Source organism: Halichoerus grypus, chromosome 13, assembly GCF_964656455.1.
Source record: "Halichoerus grypus chromosome 13, mHalGry1.hap1.1, whole genome shotgun sequence".
Taxonomy (NCBI): domain Eukaryota; kingdom Metazoa; phylum Chordata; class Mammalia; order Carnivora; family Phocidae; genus Halichoerus; species Halichoerus grypus.
In genome coordinates, this window is record NC_135724.1 from 84,653,191 (window position 1) to 84,670,809 (window position 17,619).

Genomic DNA, 17,619 nt, shown 5'->3' on the forward strand with positions numbered 1-17,619 from the left:
AGCCCCGCATCAGGCTCCCTGCTCAGCGGGAAGCCTGCTTCTCCCTCTCCCACTCCCCCTGCTTGTGTTCCCTCTCTCGTGTTCTCTCTCTCTGTCAAATAAATAAATAATTAAAATCTTTTTAAAAAAAGAGAAGAAAAATGGGACCTACTGAATCTCACCCTTCCCCATCGCTTCCAAAACACTACCCAGGGTTCCTCAGTGGCCTCCAGGTGTCCTCTCTATTCCGGCGCCTGGGAAGAGCTGGATCCTGCCTCTCTACTAGGACAGAAGTTCTTAAGCTGCACCTGTAGACCCCAAGGGCCTTCCCTGACCCCCCTGAAACTGTATGCAAAGGTTTGTGTACATCTGCCCACGAGATGCTTCTCTGCCAAGAGGCCCCTGACTTATATTCCACACCCAAAGGGACTCGTGACTCCCTCCGCTGCCAACAAATGTTTGGAACTGCTGGACCTTCTCAAGCTTGGAACTATGGGCATTTGGAGCTGGACAGGTCTCTGTGATGGGGCTGTCCTGTGCAATGGACGGTGCTGAGCACTGTCCCCGGGGGCCGCCACCCTCCAGATGCCAGTGGGCTGTATTGCTCTGTTTCCTAGGGATGCTGTCACTAACTACCACAGACTCAGCAGCTTCAACATCACACTTTATTATCTCCCAGGTCCATAGGTCAGAAGCCTGCCCTGGCTCTCCCTGGGCGAAAATGAGTATGTCAGCAGGGCTATGCTCCTTTCTGGAAGCTTGAGGAAAGAGTCCATTGCCTTTCATCTTCCTGCTGTTAGAGGTCGCTCACGTTCCTTGGTTCGTGGCCTCTTCCTCCACCTCCAGAGCCAGCAACATGGCGTCTCTCAGAATGTTGGCCCGAAGTCCCATCTCTGACTCTCTTCTGCCTGCCTCTCTCTTCCCCATTTAAGGAGCCTTTCGACTCCATTTCTCCACCCAGATAATCCAGGATAATTCCCCCATTTTAATGTAAACCGATTAGCAACCTTAATTCCATCTGCAACCCCCATCCCCCTTTGCCACGTCACATAACATAGTTGCAAGTTTACAGGGATTAGGACACAGACGTTTTTGAGGGGACCACTATTGTGCCTACCACACTAGTGGGTACCCCCCAAATTGTGACAGCCCAACATGGCTCCAGACATTGGCAAATGTCTCTGGGGTTAGGGGGAAATCACCTAGGTTGAGAACCACTGATCTAGAGGCTTCTTGAGCATCTTAAAGATCTGCTTCTGACAGTCATGCTCTCTAGTGAGTCCGTTAGAATGGCACAGAGTCTGGGGGGAGAAGCATGTGTCCAGCAAATACTGAGTATCGACCCCCAGAACCTTCACGACACCCCTGTGAGGCCAATGACACCACATGGACAAGCGACGTGACCCGCGAAACCTCCAGTTCCCCATCTGTGCTGGAACCACGTCTGGGGTTGTGGAGATTAAAGCAGAAAATCTATGGAAAAGGCTCCCCACACATGACTGGGGAAGACTGATGCTCGAATATTAGATGCTGAGGAAGACTGTCTCAAATAGACAGATACTATGAACTGTGCTATCTCTGGGTCCCCCACGTCTGAGCCCAAGACAAAGGTGACTTTGGGAAGTGATCCCAGGGAGCTGGAGCAGTGAGTGGTGTGGGGAGGGACCGATGGGGGAAAGGAGGACCAGGGAAAGCCAACTCAAAGGTGCGTTACTGATCTGGGAGCGGCTAGGGACACGGGCTCAGTCCTACGCAGGCACCCGATGAGCAACCACATAGGATGCACCTCACATGTTTCTACCCGAGACATGGAAGGGCATGGAGAGCATTCATCCACCAGCTCCGGACCTGGTAAGTCAAGGGTTGCCTGGAGAATGTTAACTCCTGAACTCTTCCCGCCATGTGTAGATGTCCAGATGGCCAAAGGCTGTCTTGCTGTGAGCAGAGAAGCTCAGAGCAGAAACCCACGGATGTGAAATACGGGGAAGGTGAGGTTCTGAGTGGCTGGTTTCCATGGCAACAGGATGCTGGGGCAGAAAGGGAGCCAGAAAGGGAAACAGGGCTAAGAAGTCGCAGTTCTTCTTGCACAGGTTAGGGGGTTAGCCTAGACCATATGGAAGCCTGGGTCCCGATTACATCTTCACCTCTGGTGAGCCTTGTAACTTGGAATAAGACACGTCACCTCTTTCTGCCCCAGCATCCTCCTCTGTGAGATGGGGATGCCAATGGAACCAATTTCATGGGGTTGTCTCAAGGATGAGACGAAATCACGTAGGTAAAGTGCCTTAGAGGGAAGAGTTTAACAAAAAGAAGTTCCTAACATATACATCGAACCCCACTGTTTGGAAAGTATCTCTGCTCCCCTTGCCCAAAGTGTCCTCACCCAAAAAAATGGAACTAATAATAAAACCTAGCTCACAAGGCATAGGAGGACTAAGTGAGGGAAGCATGTGCCCATGCAAACGGGTACCCAGTACATACCAAGTGCCAAGTCTCAGCACAATTAGAAGTAACACTGTTGAAAAATGAAGGGTTTGCTTTGGAGAGCTGAGGGACCGGGGCCCAATTTTGTGTGTGAGCCCAGAATGAGCCCAAATCAGGGAAGGGCTCTGCCCCGGACCCTGAGGTGATGGGGACATGTGTCAGGGAGGCGAGCACAGAACCTCACATCCCCAGGGATTGCAGCATTTAAGCAGAGCTGGGAACCCAAGCGTTACCTACAGCAGGGGTCCGGCTGTGTATACCAGAGGAGATGTGGGGGCACACAAGGAGGCTTCTATCCCTGGAGGGCCAAAGTCCCAGTCACTGCTCTGTCCCACCCTTGCTGTGTGACCTTGGATGAGTCCCCTTCCCTCTCTTGTCCAGAGTGCCCATCCAAATAATGAGACAATATAGACTGCGGAACAGCCGAAGGATCTCCCAGCCAGACACTCCAGGATCAGTTTTCCTCTCTCTTACCCCCGTCCATCTCTTCTTCCTCCCTGGATGCTCATCTGATCCTGGGGGATCTTATACACCGGGAGCCTTGGGACTGGCAGGATCATTTTTCCAGTGATTGTCACCTGGCTGTCTAGTTGTTCACTGCCGTCTGTCCAGTGGGATTTGGTGCTCTTTGGACCTGTCATCTCTGTCTCCTCTCACTTGATTTCCCTCCTTACCTCACCCCCAGCCTTTGCCCGGTGTTGATCTCTGCATAATGAGAGCCACCTGGGGAACTTGCAGGGATGTTGGCAACCTCATGACCACTTTTCAAACAGGCAGCATTTAAGCAGAGCTCCGCCTGGCCTGGCGGAAGTCACCTGCCTTCCCCTTTCTCCCGAAGCTTGCCGCAGGTAGATGTATTAATTATGCCTTTTTATTTTCTGTGTTTTCTGATGTTTTGGCATCGGGCTCTCACTGATCCCGGAGAGACTGCCCCTGGGGCCCCCACGGATTCCTAGACAAAGTAAAAGACTTGTAAGGCAACCAATCCAGAGCTCATCCTCACCCAGCCCCTCCATGGGCTCTCACACTCTGGGCCACTGTCCCCCTAGTGTCCTCATCACCCCAGGGCCAGGTAGCAGAGAGCTAGGGACAGCCATGATGCTCCAGAGCCCCCTCAAACTATTCAAATGAGCCCATCTTAAGCCTGCTTAGCCTGCCTTGCCTTGCCTTTCCTGGAGAATCCACCATGAAGACTCTCACCCCTCACTGCCCCTGTGTCCTGACCCACCCTGGTGCATCCCCGTGTGGGCCCCTGTGCCACACCAGTCTTCCTGCTTCCAGGAATCCGTCCATATAGACATCCTCCTTTGTGATAGTCCCCTCTGTGTATGTGTGTCTTAGCACCCGATTAAAACAGACCTCGGCTACATTCTGAAATAGGGTGTGTCAGCTCCCACTGGTGATTCAGGACAAGAATGTGTGGACGCAGCATTCAGTGATGCTGGAAAAGTCAACTCCACACTCCCTCGTTCATTGTTTATCCTGCGGGTAATCCCAAAGCCTGGATGAGAATAAAGTCTCGCCTGGGTGCTGGTGTGTTATTTTTCTTTGAACCACAAAAAGTATTATTTGGGGAACCCATGAACCTAAAAAAAGTGTTTTCTCCCATGTTGGCTGTACATTGGAATCACCTGGGGAGCTTTGAAAACTCCTGATTCCCCGGGCCCCACCCCCAGGGAACGCGATGTGATTGGTCAGGATTTTTCAGAGCTGTCCCAGTGAGTCTAATGTGCATCCGGATTTGAGGGTGGCGGGCTGATAACAGTCTGCATCCCTGTGTATGATGCTCCTGGAAGCAAATGGTGCTCGAACCTGCTTATTTACCTAAATCCCTGATCCCATCAGGGATTTAGTAACTATTCCTAGAGGGATGGTCTCACTATGGCATGTGCTGGATGTCACAGTCCAGAAGCTTCTTCAAAATCACTTAATGAAATACGGTAAATATCTCTGGGGGTGGGGGCGGTATGTTCATTCTCTCCAATGCAATCAAACTAAAATCTCAACCATCCTAATACTGGGCAAAACGTTTCCTGTGGTTTGCAGTACAATCTCCAGGGTATCTGTTATGGGCCGAATCATGTCTCCCCTCGCCCCACACACACACCTCAGAATGTGACTGTATTTAGAGCTAGAATCTTTACAGAGGTAATAATGTTAAAATGAGGCCATTCGGATGGGCCCTAATCCTGACTGGTGTCCTCCTGGAAGAGGAGATTTGGAACAGGCTCCCACAGAGGGAAGATCACGTGAGGACACAAGCAGAAGGAGGCCATCCACAGGCCCAGGAGAGGGGCCTCCACGCTCCAAAACAATGAGAAAATAAGTGTGTAAGCCCCCTGGGCTGTAGACTTTGTTACGGCAGTCCCAGCAAATGGATACAATATCATTCACCTATTCAAAATCCACTGCATTTCAGACAACTTGGCTTTTGTTTAATTCTTTTTTTTTCCTTTTTTTTTTTTGTTTTTTGAAAGAGTGAGTGAGTGAGTGAACAGGAGGAGGAGGACCAGAGGGAGAAAGAGAATCTTAAGCACGCTCTATGCCCAGCATGGAGCCCAACGCAGGGGTCGATCTCACGACCCTGAGATCATGACCTGAGCTGAAATCAAGAGTCGGACGTTTAACTGACGGAGCCACCCAGGCGCCCCACAACTTGGCCTTTTTTAACACAGGGCTGCCCGATCACCAAGTCAAGGCTTGGTGACACTGGGAAAGGAGAATAAAAGGCAGCCTCGGGCGTGGTTCCATCTCTGACAGGCTGCATCTTCCCTGGCTCGATGCCCCCACCCTCTGCCCAGCGCTCTTGGGCATCCCCTCCCAAACAAACTGCTTTCACTCGATTCCGAGCCTCAGGCTCAGCTTCTGGGGGGAGTCTAGCCCAAGACACCTCCCCACCTAGGGGTCTGAGTCTTTGATCTGTCCCGAGCTGGAGGTGAGGTTGTTTTCATGTGTGTGATGTGCTTGGCTAGGCTCGCCTCAGCCATTAGGAGAGGACAGTTGTCCAGGTCACATCCTGAGCTGCCCCATGCCCAGTGTGGTAAGTTTCCTCTGCAGCAGAAGGCCACCTCCCTGGTTCCTGTCCCCTGTCAAACAGACAATGTGCCTATAGTTCTTGGCATCCCGGGACTCGTGCCCGGGTAGGAGGTTGGCACAGACTCACTGCCTCCTTGACACCCGTCCTCAACATGCTACATTTTGTGTGACCAATTCCTATGCAAATTCCATTCAAAAGAGAGTGACCATTAGCCTGTCAAGTCTTACGGAGGAGAGGGGGTAAGCTGGGATATCCCCAACATCTAGACACGTGGAGATTATGAAGGTGACCCATTTCCAAAAAAAAAAAAAATCTTCCCTAAAAGTTGAGAATAGAAAACCAAGTTGCTGTCAACTTTCTCAAAGTATTAGGCAGAAAGTGGGAGGGAAAAAAATCTCTCTTCATCAGCTTGCCCATGCATGGGCAGGCCCCAGCCAAGATACATTGCCTTTGGCCGTAAGATTGTTTTATGGGCTGTTTTTAGAAAAGAAGTAAAAGAAGGTTTTTGAAAATCGTCATCAGATGCTTCCAAGAAAACTCAGACCTCTGACCAGAGTGGGAGGCGGTGTGGCCTTGCCTGGGCATGAGCTGCCCGGGAGCCGGGGTTGGGAGGGGGGTGGGGGCAGTCTGGCCAGCTCTGGTTGGGGCCGGCGGATCCCAGGGCAGAGGAGGTCATGCTCACGGAGACGCCAGGGGACCACCCCGCGCAGGACTGCCCTGCAGGGCTCACAAGGGGCTCATTCTCTCTGAGACAGCTGGGCACTGGGCTTGGGAGGAAAGGTGGAGACTGTGTATCTTGGCAAAGCAGAGAGAGGGGTCTGGGAGATGGTCCTTTCAGAAGAAGGTCATCTGCACGTCCCAATCCTGGTAGAAGGAGCTGATTCAGGGCAAGCTTTGAGGAGTGGGAAACTTGAAACACCTTCAGGATCTAAGTTGGTCCACCTCTCTTTCTGGAGAGGGAAACATTACGGGGCAAAAAGATGGCCAATGCGGGTAAGCTGGATGCCAGGGTCCCTCTGACTTGCTTACAGCAGTCAGAAGGCAAATCCGGATGACAGGCCTTCCCCTCACAGCCCACGTGACAGGGACACAGAAGAGGTAAGCCCTGGGGAAACATCTCCCCCTCCTCCAAGCTAGGACTTGGATCAACCACAGCCAAGCTACCATCTTCTGATATATTAGGAGCGGGACTCAGTTTAGGTCATGCCTGGAAAATGCTTCCTGCTGGTCAGTTTATCACCGCATAAATAGTAGAAATGGACTCTGTAAAGGCACGTCCCCTGCAGTCTGTAGGGAAAGCTTATTTTATTAGGATCCTTACATCTTTGGTGGCTCGAGCCACCTTCCAACGCAGGGTGACCAACAGTCCCAAGCTGAGACTGTCCTGGTTTTAGCACTGAAAGTCCCACATCCTAGGAAACCCCTCAGTTCTGGGAAAAGCGATTCGGTGGTTAGTCATCCCAACCAGACACACACACATACATACACACACACACCTGCCCGTCCCTGATCTTTTCAAGGATATTGGTGATTCAACTGCAAAACTTTGTCCCACACTCCTTTGATCAACTTGGCACCGTGCTGAGCCCCGTGTGCCATAAATGTGCCATATATGTCCACGTGGCCCCACTCACACCCCCCTTATGCCTGATGCGCCCACCCCTGAGCTGGTCTAAGTCCAGCAGCTGGCTTACCACAACCATCCCGGAGAACTGGCCTTGACCGAGTCCAACCACTTCACCCAGAGATGGAGACCCCAGGGGGCTACACCACCCCTCACCCAGAGCAGCCAATAACTGATATGGGGGGCAACTCTGTGCTGCAGGTTATGCTCCTGAGGCCCCCCTGCCAGGGCCGGGCCAAAGCCAGACTTCACCTGAGACCCCCACCCTGGCTCAGCCCCCTCCCCTGCCCAATCCTGCTTCCCTCACCCCCCTCCATCTCCCACCCCCCAACCCCAGTGCCTCCTGCAATAAATCAAGCGCTCCTGACTCTGCTGCTAAAAATCTCGACCTGGGGGGAGGCACATGTTTTGGGTACACCCTCTCGGGTGTCATCTTGCAGCTACGCTCTTTCTGTTGCCAGCACCAGAGTCCCTCACCCGGATGACACGGACGACTCACCGCCCGCTCCCTGGCCTCTCTGCCTCCACCCTGCCCTCTGCAGGCCGCTCTCCTCTGAACAGTCAGAGTGAGCCTTGGAAAGTGAGAGAAAAAGTCTGCTCAAGGTACTTACTCCTCCACCAGTGCTTCTGGGAACCGAACACCCCTTTCATGAAACACACAAAAACACTCAAGAAATTAGGGATAGAAGGGAACTTCCTCAACCGGATTACAAGGAGCCCACGGCAAGCATCAGACTTAAGGACCAGAGACCGAAAAGCGTCCCCCAGAAGATGAGGAGCAAGACCAAGGTGACCACTCTTGCCACATCTGTTCACGTCGTCCTGGAGGCTGAAGCCAGGGACTTGGGAAGGGGAAGGAGAAGAAGGAAGGAAGGAGGGAGGGAGGGAAGGAAGGAAAGGAAGAGGTGAACTGCCTCTCCTGGGAGATAAAATGACCTCCTGGGGCACATGGAAGGCGAGGTCCTGATCTGTAGCAATGCCAATTTCTGTAGCCAACTCAAAACATCCGATGATGCCCTGGACATAGAGCTGGAAAGAAATGCGCAGAAGCAGCCCTAGGAATTAGGAATGAGTATACAAAGATTAAGATTCTTCCTCTGAAAGCCCTTCTCTTAACTTCCAACCACACCGTGTCTAGAGCAGAGGAGACATTTAATATATATTGAAAGGGCAAGGGGCACCTGGGTGGCTCAGTCGTTAAGCGTCTGCCTTCGGCTCGGGTCATGATCCCAGGGTCCTGGGATCGAGCCCCACATCGGGCTCCTGACTCAGCGGGGAGCCTGCTCCTCCCTCTCCCCCTGCTCATGCTCTCTCTCTCTCTCTCTCTCTCTCTGTGTGTCCGGGTGAATGAATAAAATCTTTTTAAAAACGGTGGGGGGGGGGCAAAGCAAACAAACAAAAACACTTCTGTGACTTTCTGGTCCTAAGTTAAAATTGAAAATCTTCTCTGTGACCCCCAAGGCCCTGTGTGATCTGGCTTCTGCCCATCTTCCCAGCTTCATCTGGTACCATTTCCCCTCTTGCTCACTGCACTTGGCCACATCACCCTTCCTTCTAGTTCCTCCAGTGTCCCAAGTTCTTCCCACCTCAGGGCCTTTGCACATGCTGCTTCCTCTCCCAACATGCTGCTTTTGCTTGGTTCTTACTCACTACTCAGGCCTTGGTTCAAAGCAGTGGTTCTCAACTTGGGGGGCCATTTGCCAGTGTCTGGAGACATGTTGGGTGATTAAGAATTCTACTCAATATCTTCCAATGCCCAGGACAGCCCCCACAACAAAGAATCATCCAGCCCCAAATGTCAACAATGCCAAGGTGGAGAAACTGGCTTATGTCAAAGCATCTGCACTGATCACCTTATTAACGGAGCCTTTTCCTGTTATTCTCTCTCATAATATCCCCTGCTAGTCTCTTTTCTCGGATGACTTGACACAATTTGGACCAGACCCACAGCAGACATCCCAGGATATTTGGAGAGGTATTCGGGATGCTCAGAACAGACTGAACAGCCCCGCTTCTGTCAGATTCGCAGAAGCACGAACTGACACAGGGTCTTAGGCACATGATTTACTAAGGAAGTGCTTGGGAGAAGTCAGTAGGCGATGTGAGGGAAGCAGAAGGGGGACAGAGAAGAAGCCAAGCCAGGATGAGGTTTCAGCAAAGCCTCGGCTTAGCCTGATCCTATGGGGAGCTCGGGAGTGTAAGTTATACCTCTGAGCTTGTCCCAATCACTCGAGACACGGGAGCTGAGCCCTCACACTCCCGTGGCAGCCAGTTAGCCGGCTAAGGGTCGCTGCAGCGTGGTGCCCCAGGATGTAGCCTGTCTGCTGGCACCTCCGCCCTGTGGGGCAGGCTCCAAAGACAGGTGCAGCCACGAGGAGCAAAAACCCCCAGAAGCCAGAGGATGCTCACAGATACACAAAAGAGACAGAGGCTGGGCGGAGTGCTGATGGTTCAAATCTGCCAGAAACCTGGGTGATGGGGTTCAAATGAATAGCCCTGTGTCCCTTTTTTGGGTCTGCATGTCCCGGATCCTGTTTACAGGTCCCTGTTTCCCAGGGGCCGGCAGAAAGGGCCAAGCGTTGGTGAGCACCTCCCGCGAGCCGGCAGCCGTGCCGGGGCTCAGTGCGCATCACTCATCCCCGATCCTCCGGGTTTTGCTACTTGTGCTTCCCCCATCATGAAAGGTTACAGGCTTCTCTCCCTTCCCACAATTTATGTTTCTACAAAGGTTTCTCATAAAAAGAACATCTGTATATCCACCCGCTTGAGTGAATCAGCTCAGAGGTGCTTCTTCCCTCCCACGTGAGATGGCTCTGGGTCTTTGGGCAGTTAACCATCTCCAGAATGTCTCTTAGGCCACGGACGGTTTCGGGGTTATTTGAGAACTTCTGAAAGCTGCTTCCAAAAATTCTATGTGGATATGCGCGCTCTGGAGAGAGAGGACCTGCTGTTTCGGTTGATTATTCACCTCGATCTCTGCCTTCATCTTCATGTGGTAGTCACCCCGTGTGCATGTCTGTGTCCACATTTCCCCATTTTATAAGGACACCGGCATACTGGATTGGGGGCCCACCCAACTCCAATATGACCTTGTCTTAACTAATCACATCTGCAATGACCCCGTTTCCAAATAAGGTCACATTCTGAGGTACCAAGGCTAGGACTTCGCCATAAGAATATTTGGGAAACACAATTTCAGGATGTCTTACAGTAAGGCAGGACCCATCTCGTGGTTTTGGGGATGGTGTCAGAGCAAAAGGTGGAAGGACAGTGATCACCAGGGTGTAGGGGGTAGGGAGGGGGAAAGGACTGATGGGAGGGTGACCAGTTAGCTGTGGAGAGAATGAGCCAGCCCCCAGCCCATGGACTCAGAGAAGCCTTCCCAGTAGCATCCAGTGTCTCAGACTCTTTTGTGCACCCTACTCAAGCCCACCTTTCACCCCCACCACTGACGTGGAGACCCAGTTCCCCAACCCACAACCTAGAAGTGAATGGGAGTTAACAGTCATGGGGTCACCTTGATCAAAGGAGGATGCGGGCCAATTAAGAATGCATCTCTCCTTTATGCCTTGAGCAGAGGCTCCTGAGAGGCATTTTGGGAGGCTTTCTAGGTCCTGCAGGATACACACCAGCCACCTGCAGCCGTGGTCAAGTCAGTAACACGGGCCCACGTTGGCTTTTCCTCCTTCCCTGTCCCTCATTCCCACCCTCTGGGATCACTTCCCTGGTCTACTGCCTGCACATGAATCCTTGCCTCAAGCTCTGCTTTTAGACCCAGGCTAAGATATATTGCAGGCTAAGACTTCAGGGAAAGGGGAGTGACCTTCTCCCTGGTGCCATCAGCACATCCCCTATATGGCCTGATGAAGCTCCTGGGAAAGAGAATTAGGAGATAAGAGGAGAGAGGTCTAGGGGCTGTAGCATCCGGTCCCTGAGGGCAAGCCAGAGGCCACTGCTTATCAGGAGCTCACGGGCATCAGCAGAAGCCCCCTGGGCCCCTGAACAGCTCTATTTCCCTAAAAATCCTGCGGCCTTACACACTGTTGTTTGAAAGCTTGATTCCCTAAATGCTCTCCCCCTCGATCCACTCCCAAGAGCATCATCTCTATAACAACAAGAGTACACAGTCCTGTGGGCAGAACTTGAGGCTTTGAAACTTGACCTACCAGTGTGCGGCCCTTGGGCCAGCAACTTAGACTCTTCGTGCCTCAGTTTTCTCGTCTGGAAAATGGGGACCATCATAGTGCTGGCCTCATCGTATTGTTGCAAAGTTTACGTGAGGTCGTACCTGCAAGGTGCTTTCCTGCCTTGCCTGGTTCCTAGTGAGCATGCGATAAATAAAAACAAAGCTAAGCGGTTTCTGTGGAGTGGCTAGTAACTAGGAGGGAAGACGAGGGAATTTCTGAGGGGCCGGAAATGTTCTGCTTCTCCACCTGGCTGCTGGTTCCATAGATGTGTTGGGTTTGTGACAATTCAGGGTGCGGAAGCGTTCATTCTCCTGTCCGGACGTTATACTTTGCTAAGAAATTTATAACCGAATAAAGGTTAAATGACCTGCTGCTGGTGGTGTGTTTGAATCCCATCAGTAGGAGAAAGTGGGAGAAGGCCTGGCTTGAAAAACCCAGTGATTTTTTGCATTGGGCCCACTGAGCAGGAGCCCAACCCTCCAATTTGGGCAACCTCCCAAGTGCATAAAAACCCGGCTGATTCCCAGCTGCGTGACTTCCCACCTTCAGACCTCAGTTTCTCCTCAGGTCAAATGGAATGAAAGGATTCTTGCCTGATTTCGAAGCCTGGTTATGGTTCTCCATTTTACCGATGGGGAAATGGGCCCAAAATCGTTCATCACAAATTGGCAAGCACTAACGCTTCTGGAAAGAGGCAGACTCTGTCACTCTCTCCCCGACCCGGCTCTGGGAATAAGAATAGCCTTGACCACACAGCAACACCTCTCGCCGGCCACCAGGCAGCGTTCTAAGTGCTTTAGAGTTCTTATCATCCCCATTTTGCAGAGAAGGAAACTGAGGCACAGAGAGTGAAGGTCACAGAGGTAGAGCTGATGCTCCTCGCCGCGGCCCTCAGCGCGGGGCCCCTGCGGTTGGGGGGTAGGTGTTGCTCCCCGCTCCCCACCCACCCCGTACCCCATCCCCCAGCCCTTCCCCTCCCCCACCCATGCATTTAGCCGGGCTGGGTCCTTGCCAAGCCTGGGCTGTCACAGCGTTCCCACCTTTGATCACCAGTCAGCGTTCTTGAAGTGCCGAGCCTCCCAGATGTTGGCCTGATCAAAGGCAGCTGTTGCCCGGACCCTCCCCAGAGCACACGATTGTAGACGCACGTAGGAGAGGCGAGAGGGTGGGAGGGACAGACACGTGACGGATGGAGCCGCTCCGCGGGGGGGGGGGGCCAGGCTGGGCGTGGGGTCCCCCAGCCTGGCCCCCCCTGGCCAGGGTCCTCACCTGTGTCACCGCGGGGTCTGGGGAGGACCCGGGGCCAGAGAAGCTGATGCCGGGACCCAGAGGCGATGGGCTTACCTTTGAAACTGCTGGTGCTAGCTGCAGGGGCCCTGGCCTCAACAGGGGATCAGAGGCCCAGCCTCGCAGATTGTTGCAGAGGTTGCGGGTAGCTTTGATAATGACAGTAATTCCCTTCTGTTACATGACTCGCCCCATTGACTCCGTCTTTCCGCGCAGGTCGTCAAGAGCTGAATTTTATGTTTACAATTCATTAAATAAAAGACAGAGCATGAAACAGCATGTACAGGATAATCCTCTGAGTTTTGATTTTTTTTTTTTTTAAATGCAGTTATAGGAACAGAGGAAAAATCTGGAAGAACACACACCAGAAAATTGACAGGGGCCGCCGTGAGTGGGCTGGGAGAAAACATCTCGTTTCACTTTTTTACTTTCATTCATCGATTCGACAAAATCTGTGGGCTGCTTCTCCAATGATAGTACCTAAGATTTATTAAATGTTTGCTGGATTCCAGAAATTGGCTTATCTCTATTTTGCATCGTTAGTATATGCTATTTTTGTGATAGGAATATTAAGATTTAAGCAAAATAGAAAATGATGCATATATTTGGATATTAATTTTCTGAAAGATGTGATGTAACCATATAAACGATAGATGGGGGAAATTAACAAGATATAAGGCTGGAAAAAAATGAACAGATATACACAAGGAGCCCCCAGAAGCAGCCCCTTGACTGGCAGGTGGCAAACCCCATCTCCCTGTCTTGTCCCAATTCCCATTTCCCCAGGAGCAAAATAGAAATGAACAGTGAGCCAGAAGGGCTTGTGTTCCCACCCTCAGAAACCCCAAGGCCACGAACTCTAATGGGAGAGGGACGATGGCAGATTCTCCCCCTTCCCCGGCTTTTTTTTTTTTTTTTTTTTTTTTTTGGAGAGTGTGATCTGTGCCAAGCACTTTGCAGACATTTTGTCTGACCCTCAACAAATGCCACAGCAAATGGTACCATCCTGGCTTTACCAAGACACAGAAGACCCAGAGACAGAGGTGTGAGCTGATGGTTACATTTTCAGGAATTCAGTGAATCTGCTAAACATGCCATTATTAAAAATTAAATTGTGTAAACATACAATTAAAGTATATTTAAAAACAAAGGAGATGCTCAAAACACACCCCTTCTGAATAGTCTCATGATGTTTTACTATTATCTGTGCTCTTGGGGAGCTTCTGGCTGGTGGAAATATTGCATAACGGGATGCTCCTGCATGATGTCTTCACAAATCCACATTCGGGGACATCAAATCTACAGGAAATCAGCCCCGGGGGGGGGCGGTGGGGTGGGGAGCATGCATGCCATGGAAAGTGGCAAATGCCACATATTGGCATTTTTTTTCTAGGGCTCCAGGTTAAACATTTATCAGCACACACCAGCCTTAGTGGTCAAGTCAGGACTTGAAATATATGAGAAGAGAACCTATGCTCGTAACGCCCCCACTGAGGTTTCCATGCTGTTACTTAAGCATGGCCCCAGAGCCACCAGGTTCGAGTCTCCCAGCTACATGAGGAGATAAGATGCAAGTTTCATGTAAGCACCGAGGAGGCATTCTATTGAGAATGAAAAGCACGTGAACGGAATTCTATTCTATTGATGCCACAGGCTTTGAACAACGGTCCGAGCCCTGCCTCCGGCCCTGCCAGTGGGGGGAGGGATGGTGGTGGCTTCATCGGGCACGTAGCTGAGAGCCACTCAATGCTGATGAGAATCATGGCTCTCTTAACTGAGCACTTACTATATGCCACGGTGTAGGATCTGGTGTATTCTCCCACAACAGGTGTTTGGGCATTCAGAGCTGCTTAGGAAAACACATCCACGTTATTTTTCTATGTCCTCCAGGCAAGGCCCAAACATTCCACGAAGCATTTGCCTTGAGAGCAGAAGGGCCCAATTGCTCTTGCTCACTAGATGCAGTATCTGCCCTCAGTCCCTAAATGTGCTGTTTTTTTAAGACCCAAGAGCAGCGACAGCAAGAGGTCACTGGTGGTAGTTTAGAACCACATCCCCAGCTGTGTGAGCCGACGACTTCCCACGGTCCTGGGAACTGTGCACGGTCAAAGGGTTTGCAGTTAGACCTGCCACATCACTCCTCTGCCCCAGATCTCGCTGTGGCAACCCAAAGCTCTCTAGTGGATGTCCAACTGAATCTCAAGGTCAAGGTCTGACATGGTTGGATTCATGTCCGTGTCTCTAGCTGAAACTCTCGTGGTTCCTTCTGTTGTCCTTTGTGGCCCCAGCAGACCAAACACCTCAGGTCCTCAAGTGTCAAGCCCACCATGCCTCTGCCCTGCACACCCATGTTGTGCTTCTTCCCTGGGGCTGTCGGGTCACTTCCCCAGCTCCCTCCTTCTCCTCCTTCCAGCCTTGACTCTGGGGTCCCCTATTCACTTCCTCTTGGTTTATCTCCACTGACCAACCCGCCCCCATGGCCTTCGGGTTCTCATAGAGCATCGTCTCTGCTCAGCCCTGCCTCACCCCTCATCACGCCAGATCACACGAATCCCCTTCTCGGTCTTCCCCTTAAGAATGTGCGCAACTGGAAGGTAGGAACTGCGTGCCACCATCTTGATCGACCAATATTTGCCGAGTGCCAAATGGAGTCCAGCTTCACCGATTACGAGCTCTGCGCTCTTAGCCTTATCTGTAAAATGGGTCAATAAGGATACAGGTGTTGTGGTTTGGCTTAAAAGAGACAATGCATGTAAAGTACTTAGCATGATTAACATGATCATTCAATAAATGTAGTTGTGTATTTGTGTGTGTGTGTGTGTTGGTTTTATGGGCTTGTCAGCTGAAAGGGGCATTCTCTCAAGGATGGATGGGAAAAACATGGGCGGTGTGGAGGAGCCAGCAGGTAGCCCACCCCTCTGCCTCAATGATCCCGGAGCTGGAGTCTCCCCACCCCTTGGTCCTGGCCCACTAAGCTCATGAGGCCAAAGAGAGGCTGATCAATCACCAGGACTTTAAAGGCAGTCGGCTTCCATACCCCGTGTCCTCCGATGTTTCTCTTAGCTACATGCTAACACCCGTTTGTTTAGAACTCACAGCAAATACATCTCGGAGAGGACTTTGATCCCTGGCAGCTGTGTACGTGTGAGTGAGGCAGAGTCCCAGGGGCAGAGAGAGCCTGGAAAGAGGGCGGGCTGGGCTTGCCTCTCTCATGCCCTCTGAGCTTGGCACCCCAGCCAAGCCCCAGCCACCCAGCACACTGCCCTTGGAGTCAGAAACAAGGGCAAAAGTTCAAACTCCAAAGTCAGAACATCCTGGGTTCAAAAGAAACTCTGCGCTTTCCGACTGTGTGACCTTGGGCAAGTCACTCGACCTCTCTGGCTATCACTTTCCTCATCTGTTCAATGGGTGTAGTAATAGCTCTTGAAGCCAAGAGTTTGTGTCGAATAAATAAGGTCATGCTGTGAAAAGCACTTGGGGTAAGTAGGAACTTAAATGTTTGAGCAGATATTGTGGTTGTGTTTGAGAAAAAGGCAGCACAACAGTGTAATTAAAAGCACGGGGTGGGCTACCAGATGGGGCCACTACTGTCCAGCTGTGTGTTTTGAGCAAGTCACTTCCCCCTTTAGCGCCTCAGTCTCCTCGTCTATAAAATGGACGTCAAACAGTACCTGCCTTGTAGAGAGGTTACTATGGAAACTAAGGCCGTACCTTCAGGTGCTTAGAACCGTTCTCAGTACACTGCACACACTCCATAAACATCACCTTCATCACCACCATGATCCGTGGCACCAGCATCGTGTGATGCTGCGTGGCCACCCACATTGCCCCCATCTCTGAGCAGACTCCTATCCGGAAAGGGTAACAGTAACAATGAAGAAGAGCTCAGAGTTGGGGAGGGCCTGAGTTCTGACAGATGGTGGGTGGGTGGAAGCTGTTGGTGGGGACGACTTCTGGGAAGACCTTCAAAGGCACCTGATTCTTTGGCAAGGACTTTTGCTCTTCCCTCTTTCCCCCTCCTCCCTGTCTGGAATGGAGACACATTAGCCAAAGCTGCGTAACAACTCCTTTCTAACTGTTCCTCCGTTTTCAACGGACGTGGTCTCCACCTCACGGTCCATAATGGCTTCCCAGCACCTGCCTTTGGGGTGTCTCCGTTCCAACCAGATGCGAGGGGATAAGGGGAGTCAGGGACCACAAACAGGCTGCCTACGATCCAAAAGTGACCCAGGGACTTGACTGATTGATTGGTTGATTGATTGATTTGGTTCACAGGATTTTTTTTCTTACTTTATTAGTCCCAACGTTGAAAGGCGAGGACAAGTCATGTGAAAAATTTAAATTACTGGCTTTTCTTGAAAAATCAGATCTTTCAGTATTGGGGCTGCACGTCCACATGCCCACACCTGCAGGAGCCGGGCAGGAGATGCCCCCACTGCGTGACCCATTTATGCCCGTGAAACAAACCACCTCAGCCCTCACACAGATCAGCGTGCAAATAAGTGTGTGTGTGGGGGGGGGGTGGACCACTTTTATATGCTAGAAATATGTAGAATTACAGCTTTTAATATCACACACACTTTAGAAAATCAACATGCATTTATGCTTAAATATGTGATATTTGCAAAGACTATACAATTTTATGACTCCAAAAAGGTTCGAAAAAGAAAAAAAAAATGATGTCTCTCCCCAGTGCAGTTCCCTTCCCAGAGAAAGAATTGTGGCTTCAACTCCTAGACACAGATTCCAGGACAATTATTTGAATGAAAGTCCTTTGTTTGGTAGTTGATCCCCAGAAGCCCTGGTCGGGGAGGGGGGCAGGAAGACAAAAGCGAGAAAGAGAACAAACAGGCAGATGGGAATGAGCTGATCGCTGCTGGAAATGACTTTGTCACTTGGCATGGTAGGTATAGTGCCTGGGGCCCGCGGCAACACTGGGGGCTCACGGAAAGGTTTTAGTGTTAATTTTTTTAAATCAGGAGAAAAAAAAAATGATCAGAGTAATGAGTATAAAGTAGTGA

The 17,619-nt window shown here is 51.2% G+C and overlaps 1 long non-coding RNA gene across 1 annotated transcript in view; it reads left to right on the forward strand.

Moving 5' to 3' along the window:
* Positions 1 to 13,151, forward strand: part of LOC118555551 (uncharacterized) — a 153,611-nt gene extending 140,460 nt beyond the window's left edge. The window contains exon 5 of the long non-coding RNA XR_004927047.2: positions 12,927 to 13,151. This is a non-coding gene — a long non-coding RNA (uncharacterized LOC118555551). The remainder of the gene's footprint in view (positions 1 to 12,926) is intronic.
* The last annotated feature ends 4,468 nt before the right edge of the window (positions 13,152 to 17,619 follow it).